This window comes from Apium graveolens, chromosome 8 (assembly GCF_009905375.1).
Source record: "Apium graveolens cultivar Ventura chromosome 8, ASM990537v1, whole genome shotgun sequence".
Taxonomy (NCBI): domain Eukaryota; kingdom Viridiplantae; phylum Streptophyta; class Magnoliopsida; order Apiales; family Apiaceae; genus Apium; species Apium graveolens.
Genome location: NC_133654.1, coordinates 180,030,726 through 180,048,880, shown reverse-complemented (window position 1 = coordinate 180,048,880; position 18,155 = coordinate 180,030,726). Strand labels below are relative to the sequence as shown.

The window sequence follows — 18,155 nt, the reverse complement described above, 5'->3', positions numbered from 1 at the left end:
CGACAGGCCGGGGTACAGTCTATGAATGTGTAAGTGGCTGGGTGGCAGTCCATCAACGCGTGAGGGGCCGGGTAACGGTCTAGCGCGAGGTCCTAATGCGGCCAGGGTGATGACCGGTGAGGAATTCATCCATCTACAGTAGAAAAGGTTACTTATTGGTATCTTTGCCTGATCAGCAAGATATCTGGTTTATGCCAAAATTCTTTTCCTTTCCAAAATTCATTGGATGTTTCAAACTCTTTTCATACTTTACATAACAGAGGTTCCAGGAAATGTTTTAGAGATATATATATATATGTGGATATATATATATCGGGACTAAATAAAGTATCTCATAACTTTTTCATTCAATAATATTTCAAAGATTGAATCTATTCAAGTCTTAACTTGTGGTCTCATCTATGGGATGTTTTTCTTAAAACTTATAATACTTTGAACGGTGGTAGTTCAAGTAGCTTTATAAATGATATAAGTGTGGTGAAGTATTGGTAACTTCATTCCTTGTTTTTACTTATATCTAGTAAGTAATTATCTTACACACGATAAAGATTCTAGTAAGTATCCATTTAGATACTTATATTATTGTTATCACTATGTATTATCTTGCGAGCTGTAAGGCTCACTCTTGCTTTATTTCTTCATCACACAACAACAGTTAGGAGAGATGGCCAGACTCCAGCAGACCCAGCGCAAGCGCGTGGGAAGCGTCCCGCGTCTTCCCGATGATGTTGTAGCTGCTATAGCTGCAGAGGTAGATCCATTGTAGTTCAGACCATCTACTTTTGAGAATCAAATTATGTATAATTATAACTTGTGGCATATAATGACAATTAACTGTAAATTTATCAAGTAATCATTTTGGGTTGTAATAACTTTTAAATGGTGGATTCAAAGACTTGTACTTATTTCAATTTCATCTCTGAGACTATAACGGGTTGTGGTGTGTGTTAGTGTGGGGTCACAGCATGAGGTTATCTATTATTAATTAAGTGAAGTGATATTGTGGAAAGAAAGACCGTGACAACCCGGATCCCCGACCCCGGATCTGGGGGTGTTACATAGCATATATCATATCTATAGACATACTTGAAATACTGACCTCTATTTCAAGCTTCTCAAATTCCTTGATCAATTCCTCAGATGAAGTGATCATATTCAACCTCTCCTTTCTGCTTAAAGCATCTGCTACCACATTTGTCTTGGCTGGATGATAATTGCTTGCACAATCATAGTCCTTGATCAATTCTAACCATCTCTTCTGCCTCATTTTCAGTTCTTTTTGAGTGAAGATATACTTTAAACTCTTGTGGTCCGTGTAGATTTCACACTTCTCTCCATAAAGGTAATGCCTCCATATCTTTAATACAAAGACTATAGCTGCTAGCTCTAGATCATGGGTTGGATACTTCTGTTCATGGGGTTTCAGTTTCCTTGACGCGTAAGCTATCACCTTATCATGTTTCATCAAAACACATCCCAAACCTTTGTGTGAAGCGTCACTGTAGATCACAAAATTCCCTTGATCATTTGGTAAGACTAGTATTGGTGCTGATACTAATTTGTTCTTTAATTATTGGAAAGATTCTTCGCACTTCTCCGTCCATTCAAATTTCTCACTCTTTTGGGTAAGTTTTGTCAGTGGAGTAGCTATCCTTGTAAAATCCTGTTCAAATCTTCTATAATAACCTGCTAATCCCATAAAGCTTCCTACCTCTGTTGGTATCTTTGGCCTCTCCCAATTAAATACGGCTTCAATATTTGACCGATCTACTTTCACTCCTTCATTACTGATAACATGTCCAAGATATTGTACTTCTCGTAACTAAAACTCACACTTTAAAAACTTTGCATACAATTTCTGTTGTCGCAGTATTTCCAAAACTATCCTTAAATGTTCAACATGCTCTAGTTCTGTCTTCAAGTAAACCAGAATATCATCTATGAATACAATCAAAAATTTATCCAAATACTTTGAATACTCGATTCATCAGATCCATGAAAGTTGCCGGTGCGTTTGTCAATCCAAAAGCCAACACCAAAAACTCATAGTGTCCGTATCAGGTCCTAAAGTGTAATAACTCGAATTTTTGAGACCTTGTAAAACGCTTGACGATTAGTAACCCTAAAAATCATGGAAAACTTTTTAGTCCACACTATGTTGTGCATGAGAAATTTAGTTTCCGAGTCGATAACATGATTATACGTGCCAAATAAGTGTAAGTAAACGCTATTAGTTTCGAAGAAAATGAACATTGAAAAACGACCGTATCTATGAAACGTCAAGGATTACGAGAATCACAATATAATTACAAATTTAAAATCCTAAAAATTTAAACCCAAGTATGAGACTTCAAAACGTAAAGGACGTATAAGAAAGGACTTACCCCGCGAACCGTTTACGAAGGTTTATTACGAAAATGAATCAGCGATCAAGTGAACGCGTAAGCGAATAATTATATGTATCAAGCCAAGCTAACCATAAAAGCTAACCAGAGTAAGAAACTAACCATGGTTAATAACAAAATAGTAACCTAGATAATAGAAATGATAACCTAGCTAGTGAATAGTGGTGGAATAATCACCAATATACTAAACTAGTATTATAGCTCGGAAGTTAGGATGGCTAGCAAGATGGAGATAGATTTCCTAGTACTAGGTGATATATACAAGATCATATATCAAATCATTCACAAGAAGCATCCTAGAATACAACCCAAAAGTTCTCTTCTCTCTCCCTTGAAGCTCCCATTCGGAAATAACCAAAAGAAGGAGGAAATCAAATTCAAAACATCAACTTCTAGCCATGGAAAAATTCCACAATTAAATCCCAAACTTCTTACATCCTAAAATGAGGTAAGATAAAATTTTGAGAGCATTATATTAAGGTTTGATGGGTGAAATAAAATCAAAAAAGTGATAAAGAATAGTAATGAATAGTAACTCTTCTTGGTTTCTTGATTTTTATGGCTTGATCTAGGTTTCTTAAACTCAACCAAGCATCCCCAAGAATCCACCATCAAGAATAACACATAAAAAGCTTTCAATAAAGGTATAAATCCTTAACCAAACTTTGTTTATGGTTTAAGTTTCAAGAAACTTTGACATCTTAGCTATAAACCTAGTTTTAGTAGTTGTTTTACTATTTTCTTGATGTTTAGTTAGTTAGTATTGAGGTTGATGTTTTTTGCCTCAAGAACATGATTTTCTTGAGAGAAGTTAGTGTTGAGATGATGATATTGTGGTTGTTAATGGTTGAATAATGATTTAGGACATAAACGAAACTCGAATCGTAATCGTAACCTCGTTAAAATGAACAAAACATAACTTAAGTTTTTGCAGACGTTCCCGAATGTATAAACTGTAATTTCTTGAAAAGTAAGACTTGATTATGATAGACAATATTATGAGGATCTTTTAGGTTCTTGAATCTCTTAATTTCGATTTATGGATCAAAGGTTATGACCGTTTTAGTAAAAGTGATTTACGCGATAAAAACTGCTACGAATTACGAACTTTGGAAAAAGAAATGATCGACTGAAGAATATTTAAAAATCATGATATTTTTACAGAGAGTAAAAAATAGATTTCATTAACGTTTATAAGAATTTCAAGTAAAAATATGGATTTTTCAATTTTATAAAAATATCAGAGCCGAGACCGCGCGATTAGAAACCATTAAGTATCATAAGCGGAGTCGAGGGTTGGAATGTAAAAGGCATAAACGAATATAACAGATTTCGAAAAGAAAGAGAACATGACGAGTACTTGTACTTATTGGAATAATAAGAGTAAAGTGAGTTGTGTGAATGATTAATAAGTATCGTGTACGTATAAGTCGCCATAAATACGAACGGGGTCTAACAAAATGATTAATGCTTATGATTATAGATTTCCGAGCAGTCCCTAGAGCATCCTCCACTTCAAAGTACCCAGGAAATTTTACAAACCCAACTCCATATACTATTGTGTTGTGAAAATATTGTTTTACTTTCTTTTGTATAAATGCCATGCTTGCCATGATAATAGCATTTTGAGTTTTACGCATCAATAACGATTGTGTTACGATGTATATATCGTAGAATATTTTAGCGTTACCATACGCGTGGTGTATAAATCATAAGACCGAGAGTCTATCGGAGTTTTAAAATGAAAAACCGGGAATCATCTTGGTGATGTTTTGGACGATCAAAAGTCCATACTTATTTTATTCCAAGGGACTCGATGTCCACTTGTGAAGTTTTAAATACCTCGAATTTACTTAAAATGATTTCCAAAGATTGTATTCCCTCAACTATATTTAATTACTCGAATAAAGAATATTATTTCAATTATTCATTTAATATAGGAGAAGTATTCTCCAACGATGAGCTGTGCCTATCAACACGCAAAACGCTTGGAGAGCTTCGATGTGGTCCGAGTTCTTGAGATATGATAGGATTTCTTAAAGGAAAAGGGAGGGGTAGAGATCCAGTACTTCGTGTATTGGGGAGACTACCAGTACCGTGGGAGACGGTATTATGTGTACCTAAGGACCTGTGAAGTGTGTGTATACCCAAAATGGGACACATAGCCCGTATGCGGCTAGGGTGATAACAAGAAGTTTGGAAGTCATCCTCCTACTAGTAGAAAATGTTACTAATTTCCGTCTTACGACTGATCATCATAAGCGGTGGCTCCAGTGAATGTCCTAAATTCATCCAATTGGAATTAAGATGTAATACCGTAACCTAAGCCTAGGTGCTGGGTTTACCATTATGGTATTTGCAGGATATCAAGTCAACAAAAGAATTATTTTCGAAAGAAGGTGTGTATCACCAAGAAAAACTCTTTTAAATAAACATATTTATCGTATTTAGAATCATACATGAATTTCTCATATAGTCTTTTTATAGTGTATATTATTTTGCTGGGCATTATAGCTCACACTTGTTTTCTTAAATTGACACAACACAACAGTGAATCAAGATGCCTATCATGAAACTCATGTCCAGGAAACGGCTAGATGTTCCATAGGATGTTTGGTGTTGTACCTCAGGTAGATCGAATAAGCTGGATTGGTTTTCAGTTTTTTTTTAGTTTGGCTTATTTACAAGAATGACTTATGTAAGGTAATAACTAAGAAACGTATATTTGACCGCCGGTCTAACCTTAAATGAAGGTTACACCCATGGTAAGAAATAATCACTTTTAGGACTCTGATAATAATCACCTTGTGGATTAATATACTCTAGTAATGATTTGTTCATTTCCAAGACTGGGCACAAAGTGAGTTTTGGGACTCTAAGAATAATAATAATCAATTAGAACTCAGGTCGAGTTCGTTGTCAGACTGCATGGGTAGTCTTGACAGTTTTACCCTCAAGGGAATTCTGACCCTAAGTTAGTAACACCTTGCCTATTGTGTCAGGTACCAATGGAGCCTGTGGGGGAGGTTGACCCTGTTAAGGACGTTATGGCTCCTGAGCGTGACCCTAATCCCGAGCCGTATGACCAACCTGTTGATGACTCAGATGATGACCCTACTGAGGATCCCCCGGAGGAGGAGACTGACTTCCCTACCCCCATAGCTGATGATGTTGAGGTGCCCCAGGGCGATGTCGTAGATTGGAAAGATATAGAGATGTACCCTCTCCCGACCGTTCACCTTCCCACACCTCACCCAGGGATGCTGAGCCCTTTGCCCTACACTGATGAGGACGAGGATGATGAGATGGATGCACAGACCTATGTGGTTCATGACATATCCTTCAGTGGCCCGGACTACCCTCTACCACCCCCAGCGACCATACATGTAGCCATGCATGACTGGATAGTGGTTCAGCTTAATACTGAGATCACCGCAACATCTGCCCGCATTGTGGAGCTACGACAGACACTGACTACCAAGAGATCTATTAGGCTAGGTTACCCAGGGGACTTCAAAGCTGCTTCCCCGGCTATAGCCCTCTGGGAGATTGATGGGATTGAGCTCCGTACCCGAGTATATATATGGATGACGACAATGGGGGGATACATCCCGGTAGTTGATGCAGAGCTGATGTTGGCAGGAGCGATGAGGAGGGTTCGAGACCTCATGCGCAGTGACAGTGATTGAGAGACCAGTGACAACGTATTGACCTTGTAAAGGGCTGGGTGATTTGTCACCAATTTTGTTAGGATAGCTAGTAGTAGATAGCATTCCTAGCCCTTCAGGGTACCCGGTATATGTATTTGTATTTCAATATTCAGGATCATGTAGTTGATGTACTATATTCAGAACCATGTATGGATTCAAATGGTTGTTATTTTCCCCAAGATATATTCTGGGAGACCCTGTGATATATTATCTGGAAGTTATTAAGAAATTGTCTTACCATATTATTGCACTTTGATAGAAGCATGCTAGAGATTTAAATAAAATGCTTACCTACAAATGAATTAATCCAAATGTAAAATTATGCAACTATATTGACATTATTTTCATTATCAAAACGATGCCACCCTGTAGCAGAGGTTCCAGGGCACGACCCACAGAATTTGTCAACCAACGACAAAATGAACCTCACCATATAGTGAATGAGGAAAGTGAAGAGTATCTAGACTTTAATGAGTTTGATGAAGAAGGATATGAAGAAGAAGCTGAGGATACCCACAGGGGGGAACCCCATGAATGAAAATTTATGGAACTTTAAAGGGCCAATATGAACCAACACCCCCTTCCTCCACAGCCACATATTGTCCAATAGACTCCTGCCACTGCCTTCAGGGCATTCAAGTCTCTCAAACCCCCGGAGTATCTAGGATCTGCCGACCCCGTTGAGGCACGAGCCTGGCTTAATGAAATAGAAAAATCCTTCGAGATACTAGGTGTTGAAGAGTGACACAAGACCATCTTCGTCTCTTACATGCTAAGGGGGAAGCTAACTACTGGTGGGAGTCTAAACAAAACCTCGAGACTGATGCTGTGATTTTATGGGATAGATTTACCTGATTGTTCTAAGACAAGTACTTCCCTGTGCTTATGGAGACTCAGATGAAGATCAAGTTTCTAGAGCTGAAATGGGATAGAATGACCATGGCGGAGTACGAGGCCAAGTTTACTGAGTTGTCATGATTTGTATCGGGATTTATGAATACCGAAAAGAAGAAAGCACGAAGGTTTCAGCTTTGTCTAAAATAGTGGATCGAGAACCGAGTAGCAATGCTAGAACTGACGGATTATGCCCCCTTAGTGCAGAAAGCATCATTTGTTGAAGCAGGTAGTAAACAGAGTTTAAAAGAGATGGAATGTAAGAAAAGGAAGATAGGAAGTTAAGGAGGAGGAGGAGGAACCGGGAACAGGAGCCTTCGGAGCAGGTTTGTCAAGGGAATGGTGTCCCAACCTGCGAGAGGCCCCGGATTTAGAAAGGCCCCAAGTGAGAGCGTTGGACAGGACGGCAGACCATTTAGGGCGACATTTCACAGCCAACACCACGCCCCTATACCAGAATGTCGAACAAGCGGGAAGAGACATCAGGGAGTGTGTCCAAGCCAGAGCCCCTTTGTAGTGCTTCAGATGGAACCAACCAGGACACCTTGCCTCAAATTGCCCACGGCCAGGATTTACATGTTTCTAGTGTGGAAATATAGGTCACATGAAGAAATATTTCCCGACGCTAAGACCTCAGGCCTCAGGAATGAGCCGAGCAGCTTCCAACCGGCACCTGGCTGCAAGGACATTCAACATGACCATTCAGGACGCTGTCCGGAACACTGATGTGATAGCTAGAGCCGGTAATTTCATACACGACACGAAAACGACATAAAAATTATGGGTTTGGTTTTACATTTTCGGTACACGAACACGAAAGTACACGAACACGAAATTACACGAATAAATTTAGTGTTAGTTTCAGTTTTACCTATTGGTAGACGACACGAAACGAAAGTACACAAAATAAATAAATATTTAAATAAATATTTTAAAATATATAAATACATATTATAAAATATAATTATAATATTTCACTTATGTCTTCTGTATGCATTGTTAGACACAATTGGGCCACAATCATTAATTTGGCCCATTTACAAATCTTTTGATTCCCAGATTTATTAACTTAAAAGTATAGGTTTGGCACTTTGGCTTTTAGGTTCTCTTCTCAGCCGCCTACTTCCCCCCTCTTTCAAAGCTGCCGCATTCCTCTTCTTAGATCTTGATTTATGTTTGAAAGAAACAAATATCAACATTCTGGTAATCAGTCATAGTTTTCATCGCTAATTTTTGTTATATATATGTATATAGTATACACATCAAATCGATTTGAAATTGTTCATACATTTGAAATATAAATCAGTAAACTGAGGTTGAAGGTGATATGAACGACGAACGTATAACCATCAACAACCAAAGATTCCGTCCAAGAGGATGAAAACTGACTTCGTGTACTTTTCGTTTCATTTCGTGTTTACACGAAATATTTCGTTTCGTGTTCGTTTTAGACATCTGGTACACGAATGGATTTCATTTCATTTTTCGTTTTTCGTTTTAGACTTTTGGTACATGAAACACGAAAGTACACGAAACGAAAGTACACGAACGACACGAATTGCCAGCTCTAGTGATAGCAGGTACCCTTTTGTTAAATTCTGAACGTGCAAATGTTTTATTTGATTCCGGAGCGACCAAGTCTTTTATATCTTGAAATTTTGCTAAGAAGTTAAATCTTAACGCTTTACCCTTACGTGAGGTATTACAAGTGGAAATAGCGAACCAAGAAATCATTCCTGTAAATCAAGTACACCCTAGATGCAAGTTGAAACAAGAAGGGAAAGTCTTTGAGGTTGACTTAAACCCATTTGCATTAGGAGAATTTGACGTGATCCTAGGAATGGACTGGTTATCTAGTCATAGAGTGTAGATAGATTGTGAGCGAAAGAAGGTAAAGATAAGAGTGCAAAAGGGAAAAAAATAGTGTTTAAAGGTCAATGAAAGACCCAGAAATTTTTGACCATGATATAGGCTAAGAGATTGTTGAAGAAAGTCAACGAGGCCTACTTGGCTTATGTGCTGGATACTAAGATGGAAGTTCCCAACATTCAGGACATACCTGTAGTAAATGAATTCGAGGATGTGTTCCCAGAGAACTTACCACGATTGCCACCCGACAAAGAAATAGAATTCGCTATAGAATTAGCACCAGAGATTGCACCAGTATTTAAGGCCCCTATAGATTAGCCCCAGTACAGATGAAGGAACTAGCTTCTCAACTGTAGGAGTTATTAGGTGACGGGATGATAAGACCCTCTGTGTCACCATGGGGTGCACCAGTACTGTTTGTAAAGAAAAAGGATGGTAGTATGAGACTATGCATAGACTACCGAGAGTTGAACAAGCTGACTATCAAGAATAGGTACCCCCTTCCTAGGATTGATGACCTATTCGACCAGCTCAAAGGTGTTGTACACTTTTCCAAAATAGATTTGAGGACAGGATATCACCAGTTGAAAATCGAACCGTAAGATATACCTAAGACTGCTTTTGTACTAGGTATGGACACTATGAGTTCTTAGTCATATCGTTTGGGTTAACCAATGCACCCGCAGCCTTCATGGATTTGATGAACATAGTGTTCAAGAAATACCTAGACATATGTGTGATAATTTTTATAGACGATATTCTAATCTACTCAAAGATTGAGAAAGAACACACAAAACATTTGAGGATAGTCTTAGAAATCTTGATGAATGAGAAGTTATATGCCAAGTTCTCAAAATGTGAGTTTTGGTTAAAGGAAGTTCAGTTCTTAGGGCATGTGGTGAGTAGCAAAGGAGTTTTAGTCGACCCCGCCAAGATAGAAGCGGTGTCCAATTGGGAAAGACCAACTACCCCAGCCGAGGTTAGGAGTTTTGTGGGTTTAGCAAGAGACTAACAGAGATTCGTGCAAGACTTTTCCAAGATAGCCGGCCCATTGACCAGGCTTACCTGGAAAACAGAAAAGTTTGTGTGGACAGAAAAATATGAGGAAAGCTTTCAAGAGCTGAAAAGGAGACTGGTGTCAGTGCCAGTGCTCGCTCTTCCCGATGGAAAAGGAGAGTTTGTAATGCACAACGATGCTTCGCACAAGGGGATAAGATGTGTTCTTATGCAGCACGGAAAGGTTATTGCGTATGCCTCTCGACAGTGTAAAGAATATGAGATCAGGTACCCTACCCATGATCTAGAATTAGCGGCCATAGTGTTTGCCCTTAAAATTTGGAGGCACTACTTGTACGGTGAAAAATACGAGATTTACACAGACCATAAGAGTCTCAAGTATATTTTTACTCAGAAAGAATTAAACATGAGACAAAGGAGTTGGTTAGAGTTGATTAAGGACTATGATTGTGAAATTTTGTATCACCCGGGTAAAGCAAATATAGTGGTTGATGCCCTCAATAGGAAAAAGAGACTCAAAATGATAATGACATCTGAGGAGTTAGTTAAGAAATTTGAAAATATGGAGATCGATGTGAGAATAACCGGTAAAGGATCAGTAGGACTATTTGAGATCAAGTTAGTACCGGAACTAGCTGAAAATATACGAGTATATTAGGAAAAGAAGTTGAATGAAGAAAGAGAAATATTGACCGGTGAGGAGGTCAGATGCGAGAAAGATGAGAAAGGGACCATGAGGTATGCATCCCGGATTTGGGTTCCGAATGTGCAAGAACTAAGAGACGAGCGGCTGCCCGAAGGGCACAACTCCAGGTATTCAATCCACCCAGGAAGTACGAAGATGTACAGTGACCTTAAGGAATATTATTGGTGGCCTAACATAAAGAGAGAAGTGGCAGAGTAGGTCAGCAAATGCTTGACATGTCAGGGAGTGAAGACTGAACATCAGCAATCGAGTGGATTATTATGGCCCCTGGAAATTCCGGAATGGAAATGGGAGCATATAGCCATGGATTTTGTGATAGGCCTACCAAGGACTAAAACCAATCACAATACCATTTCGGTTATAATAGATAGACTGACCAAGTCTGAGCACTTCCTGCTAATCAATGAAAGGTACACCGTAGACAAGTTAGTGGATATTTACCTGAGAGAAATCGTAGTGAGGCACGGTGTTCCTGTTGCCATAGTATCGGATAGGGACCCAAGGTTTAACTCCCGATTTTGGAGAAGCTTCCAAGAGTGTGTAGGCATCGGGCTGACTATGAGTACCGCTTACCACCCCCAAATAGAGGGGCAAAGCGAAAGGACGATCCAGACCCTAGAAGATATGCTACGAGTGTGTGCCATTGACTTTAAAGGAAACAAGAATGACCACTTAACCCTGATCGAGTTTGCCTACAATAATAGCTATCACGCTAGCATAAGAATGCCTCCGTATGAAGATCTTTACGGAAGAAGATGCCGCTCTCCCTTATGTTGGGATGAAGTTGGAGAACATAAGATAATAGGACCTGAGTTAGTCCAGCAAACTAGAGAGATGATGGGACTCATCGGAAAAAGGCTGGTAGTGGCTCAAGACAGACTGAAGAAGTATGCTGACTAGACGAGGAAAGATAGAGATTATAAAGTAGGAGATTCAGTGCTATTGAAAGTGTCCCCATGGAAAGGAGTGATGAAATTTGGTAAGAAAGGGAAACTGAGTCCCAGATTTATAGGACCCTTTGAGATCTTGAGGAGAATAGGACCTCTAGCTTACGAGCTCGCCTTTCCTCCTAATCTACAACAAGTGCACAACGTATTCCATGTGCCAATGCTAAAGAAATACCATGCCGATGCGCGATATGTGATAGAGTATGAACAACTAGACTTACAACCAGACCTGACCTACGTTGAGCAACCGGTGAGAGTGATGTACCAGAAAGAACAAGTGTTGAGGAAAAAGACTATGAAGCTGGTCAGAATCTTGTGGAGAAATCAAAATGTTGAAGAGTCAAATTGGGAAATAGAGGACGCGATGAAGAAAAGATATCCCCACCTATTTTCTATTTGATTCCAGGATGGAATCTTTTTTAGAGGGGAAAACTGTAATAACTCGAATTTTTGAGACCTTGTAAAACGATTGATGAATATAACCCTGAAAATCGGTGAAAACTTTTTAGCCCACACTATGTTGTGCATGAAAAATTTAGTTTCCGAGTCGATAACATAATTATACGTGCCAAATAAGTGTATGTAAACACTATTAGTTTTTGAAAAAAATGAACTTTGAAAAATGACTGTATCTATGAACCGTCAAGGATTACGAGAATCACGATATAATTATTATAAATTTAAAATCTTACTAATTTGAACCCAAGTACGAGACTTCAAAACGTAAAGGATGTATAAGAAAGGATTTACCCCGCGAACCGTTTACGAAGGTTTATTATGAAAATGAATAAGCGACCGAGCGAACGCCTAAGCGAATGAATAAACGTATCAAGCCAAGATAGCCATACAAGCTAACTATAGTAATAAACTAACCATGGTTAATAACCAAATAGTAACCTAGCTAATAGAAATGATAACCTAGCTAGTGAATAGTGGTGGAATAGTGACCAAGGTACTAAGCTAGTATATAGCTTGGAAATTAGGATGGCTAGCAAGATTGAGATAGATTTCCTAGTACTAGGTGATATATACAAGATCATATATCAGATATTTCACAAGAATCATCATAGAATACAACACAAAAACTCTCTTTTCTCTCCCTTGAAGCTCCCACTCGGCAATAACAAAAAGAAGGAGGAAATCAAATTCAAAACATCAACTTCTAGCCATGGAAAAATTCCACAATTAAATCCCAATATTCCTACATCCTAAACTAAGGTAAGATAAAATTTTGACAGCATTCTATTAAGGTTTGATGGGTGAAATAAAATCAAGAAAGTGATGATGAATAGTAATGAATAGTAACTCTTCTTGGTTTCTTGATTTTTATGGCTTGATCTATGTTCCTTATCTCAACCAAGCATCCCCAAGACTCCACCATTAAGAAGAAAACATCAAAAGCTTTCAAGAAAGGTATAAATCCTTAACCAAACTTTGTTTAAGGTTTAAGTTTCAAGAAACTTTGAGATCTTAGCTATAAACCTAGTTTTAGTAGTTGTTTTGCTATTTTCTTGATGTTTAGTTAGTTAGTATTAAGGTTGATATTTGTTGCCTCAAGTACATGATGTTATTGAGAGGCGTTAGTGTTGAGATTATGATATGGTGGTTGTTGATGGTTGCATAATGATTTAGGACGTAAACGAAACTCGAATCATAATCGTAACCTCGTTAAAATGAACAAACACAACTTAAGTTTTCTGCAGAATTTCCTGAATGTATAAACTATAATTTCTTGAAAAGTAAGACTTGATTATGATAGATAATGTTATGAGGATCTTTTAGGCGCTTGCATCACTTAATTTTGATTTACGGATCAAAGGTTATGACTGTTTTAGTAAAAATGATTTACGCGATAAAAACTGCTACGAATTACGAACTTTGGAAATAGAAATGACCGACTGAAGAATATTCAAAAATCATGAAATTTTTACAGAGAGTAAGAAATAGATTTCATTAACGGTTATAAAAATTTCAAGTAAACATATGGATTTTTCAATTGTATAAAAATATCGGTGCCGAGACCGCGCGATTAGAAATTATTAAGAATCGTAAGCGGTGTCGAGGGTTGGAATGTAAAAGTCATAAACGAACATAAGGGATTTCGAAAAGAAAGAGAACATGATGAGTACTTGTACTTATTGGAATAATAAGAGTAAAGTAAGTTACGTGAATGATTAATAAGTATCGCGTATGTACAAGTCGCCATAAATACGAACGGGATCTAACAAAATGATAAATATTTATGATTATAGATTTCCGAGCGGATCTTAGAGCATCCTCCACTTCAAAGTACCCAAGCAAGTTTACAAACCCAACTACATATACTATTGTGTTGTGAAAAGATTGTTTTCTATTTTTTGTATAAATGTCATTCTTGCCATGATAATAACATTTTGAGTTTTACGCATCAATAGCGATTGTGTTACGATGTATGTATCGTAGAATATTTTAGAGCTACCATAAGCGTGGTGTATAAATCATAAGACCGAGAGTCAGTCGGAGTTTTAAAACGAAAACCCGAAAATCATCCCTGTGATGTTTTGGACGATCAAAAGTCTGTACTTATTTTATTCCAAGGGACTCGATGTCCACTTGCGAAGTATTAAATACCTCGAATTTACTTAAAACTATTTCCAATGATCGTATTCCCTCAACTATATTTAATTACTCGAACAATGAATATTATTTCAATTATTCATTTAATATAGGAGAATTATTCTCCAACGATTATTATTTCAAACTCGGTTAATTATATTATTAAAGATTACTTTACTTATTTAAACATAAATTAGTTGAGGAATATAATTTCAAATATTCTTTTAAAATAAAAATATTTGAGGTTTAATTATTAAATTATTATTATTTAATTATTAAATATTTATTAAATGATTTAAAAGTCATAAAACCTAATTTAAAATATTTTCTGAGTTTCATAAAATCATATTAATACTTTCAGATCGTCGAAGAATATTATCTCGACATATTTTAAATATTTGAGTATAGTTTCAAAAGAAACTCCCCCTTATTTATTTATCTGTTGACAACGATCAACTCATATTATCTTAGTACATCCTCCGAAAATTCTCGGAAGTATATATATATATATATATATGAGATGAGTTGTGTCTATCAACAAGCAAAACACTTGGAAAACTTCGATGTGGTTCGAGTTCTTGAGATATGATAAGATTTTTTAAAGGACAAGGGAGGGGTAGAGATCCAGTACTTCGTATATTGGGGAGACTACCAGTACCGTGGGAGATGGTACTATGTGTACCTAAGGACCTGCGAAGTGTGTGCATACCCAAAATGGGACACACAACCCATATGCGGCCAGGGTGATAACAAAGAGTTGGAAGTCATTCTCCTACTAGTAGAAAAGGTTACTAATTTCCATCTTACAACTGATCATTGTAAGCGGTGGCTCCAGTGAATGTCCTAAATTCTTCTAATTGGAATTGAGATGCAATATCGTAACCCAAGCCTAGGTGTTGGGTTTACCATTAAGGTATTTGCAGGATAATAAGTCAACAAAAGAATAATTTTCGAAAGAAGATGTGTATCACCGAGAAAAACTATTTTCTCGGTGAAGAATTGGATTCTTTGAAATGAAATTGAAGACGAATTATAAAATTCAACTTACTTCATCAAATTATTAACATAAAAGCTCAACATAAAGGTCGAATTAACTACCAAGCACATAAGGCTCCTACATTAGCAAAAACTTAAAAAGATCCCGAAATACGAAATCTTCACTGATTTTTTTATAAAGAGACTATTTAAATAGTACAGAATCATGACCTAGTCAGTAACAATTAACCAGTTAACCATTGGTTAAGCATGACCTTTGTTATGATGATCAATACATTGCCAAGGAAACTATTTCAGAAATAGCCTGGAGAATCTGAGCAGTAATGTTCCCCAAGAGTGAAGAGTACTTACTGAATAGATACTACTATAATATCACGTATTATGCTGGAAATACCTCAATAAACAGTTAAAACTATTTTCTCGGTGAAGAATTATTATCGTATATGGAATTATACAAGAATTTCTCAAATAGACTTTTCATACTGTACGTTATTATGTTGGGCATTATTGAGTGGCATTTCTGTCATCTTATAATGCTCCGTAAAGCTTTGAATTGGTGTTTTGTACTCAAGTTGGTGTTTTTAACGTGTTTTTGTAGTGTTTTACATTTCAGGCATTTAACAGGAATTCAGGTGATCTAGCATTGTTTTGATGCTAATATGGTGTTAGAATGGTGTCAAGAAGATTGCTCGTGAAAAGACCAACTTAAACTGACAAGAAAAGAAGAATTCAGGATTTTCTCCAGAGAGTCAGCGTGCCCACGCTGTAGTAGCACGCGGCCGTGCCCGGATTGCGGAAACACAGCGCGGCTGCGCACGCTCCCGCGCTGGTGAAGCACGCGACCGCGTCGGGTCGAATTCCAGGAATCCTGTTCTACTCTGATTTTGATCCGAAAGACTTCTAATCCTTATGGGCTGCTATATAAACATAACTTATGTTTGTTTTTTTATAACAAGACGTACTAGAGCTTAAGGAGAAGGCGTAAGAAGACCGTAGAGCACAATTCAACCAAGGCGAAGAAGATCTAGTTTATTCTTGTGATTCTTTATTTTAAGTTGTAACTTTGGATGCTAGTTTTCTTATTCATGAACCTATACTCTTGTTTCTTACTTGGTTTATTATTTATTCAGTATAAAGACTACATTTATTATACCATGCTTTCATCGGAACACACGTTGATGATGAGTGCGATTATGGGCTAATCGTTATCGTGGGGTTCTAGCGGATTTATTTATGGATCTCTTTAGTTAATTCGTTTCGATGTCCTAGTGTGTGGTGATTGTATGATATCCTAGTATTGGTTGTGCTTATTCATCTTATGAGCCTCTTGAACTTATAAGATAGCGTGTTAATCTCTAATGAAGCGAAAGTGAATTTAGGGGTTTAGAACTTGCCATGCTAGCATAGGTTCATGTATTTGATATGCATGATTCATAGGTAAATTTAACTATCTTACTTGCCCTATGTAATCACGATAGATAACTTGTGCATTAAACCGTTATGTTGTCAAATTCTATGGACATTTAGGGTCTCAATATAATTGGTGTCTATTTAGCTTCTATCTCTTTTGTGGATGTCTAGTAGTATGGTATTCGTACAACAAAAGTTGGCATTTATCAGTTTCGTGTTATCTGATTAGTGTCATCACCATTGCATGTTAAGGTTAAGAATGAAAAGGCTATTGAATGAAGTATTTAATGAAGTTAGAATCCCATGTTTGTGTCATATAGTATTCAACTCTCTTTATTCTCTTAGTTAATGTTCTTTAGTATAATCATTTAGTTAATCATAGTTAAAACAACCTGAATTTCTTATTCGTCTTAGCATTGGATAATAACCATACCATTGTTGAATAGATACATTGATTAAAATTAACCTAAACCAGTCCCTGTGGGAATGAACTAGAATTTATTCTATATTATTTGCGATCACATATACTTGCGTAAGTATTAGCGCATGTTCTAGCCGTAACAAGTTTTTGGCGCTGCTGCCGGGCACTTCGGTGTTAGTTTTTAGTTTATGTGTTTGTCATCATTGGTCGTTAAAGTTCAGTGAGTCGGACATTGTTACTTACTATTTTCCTTGTCGTGTTTCAGGTAATCTAGCGAGCCTGTATGCATACGCGTTCTCGGTCTCGTAAGAGAACACTGGATCAAGCTGAGGAAAAAGTTGTAGTAGCTAAGTAAGTTTTCGAGGAAGTTCTTGTCGAGGAGAAAGTTGAAGAAGAAGCACTTATTGCAATGGGAGAACCCGAAGCGAATCCAAAGGCTTTGATGGATTACTCTCAACCGAAGATTAATGATATTCAGTCTACCATTGTCTGACCAGCCATCTCAGCTAACACCTTTGAGATCAAGTCAAGCACGATTCTAATGATACAGAACTCAGTTCAGTTTGGGGGTTCTCTGACAGAAGACCCCAACATGCACATCAGAGATTTCATCGAGATCTGCGATTTCAAGTTCAGTGGAGTTTCTGAAGAAGCTATTAAGTTGAGGCTTTTCCCATTCTCTCTGCGGGATAAAGCGAAGTGCTGGTTACATTCTTTACCACCAGGGTCTATCACCAAATGGGAGGATCTTGCTCAAAAGTTCTTAATTAAATTCTTTCCTATGGCGAAGACTGTTGTAATCAGAAACGCACTTACTCAATTCGCTCAACAATCTGGAGAATCTTTATGTGAGGCTTGGGATCACTACAAAGAGATGCATAGAAAGTGTCCTCACCATGGGATGCCTAACTGGATGATTATTAACTACTTCTATAATAGTTTGAGTGCTACTTCTAGACCCATGCTCGACGCAGCCTCAGGTGGAGCCTTATGGGCTAAGAGCTATGATGAAGCTTATGAGTTGATTGAACTGATGGATGCTAATGAATACCAGAACCCTTCTCAGTGACTAAATCAAGGCAAGGTATCAGGAATTCTGGAGGTAGATGCAGCTACTGCTATAGCTGCCCAACTTAAGGCTTTGACGATGAAAGTGGATTCTTTGGCTAATTATGGAGTTAATCA

The 18,155-nt window shown here is 37.5% G+C and overlaps 1 non-coding gene across 1 annotated transcript; it reads right to left on the bottom strand.

The window, feature by feature from the left end:
* Nucleotides 1–17,766: 17,766 nt before the first annotated feature.
* Nucleotides 17,767–17,873, bottom strand: LOC141681336 (small nucleolar RNA R71). Its single transcript, XR_012558777.1, has one exon. It is a non-coding gene; the product is annotated as a small nucleolar RNA R71 (small nucleolar RNA).
* Nucleotides 17,874–18,155: the final 282 nt, after the last annotated feature.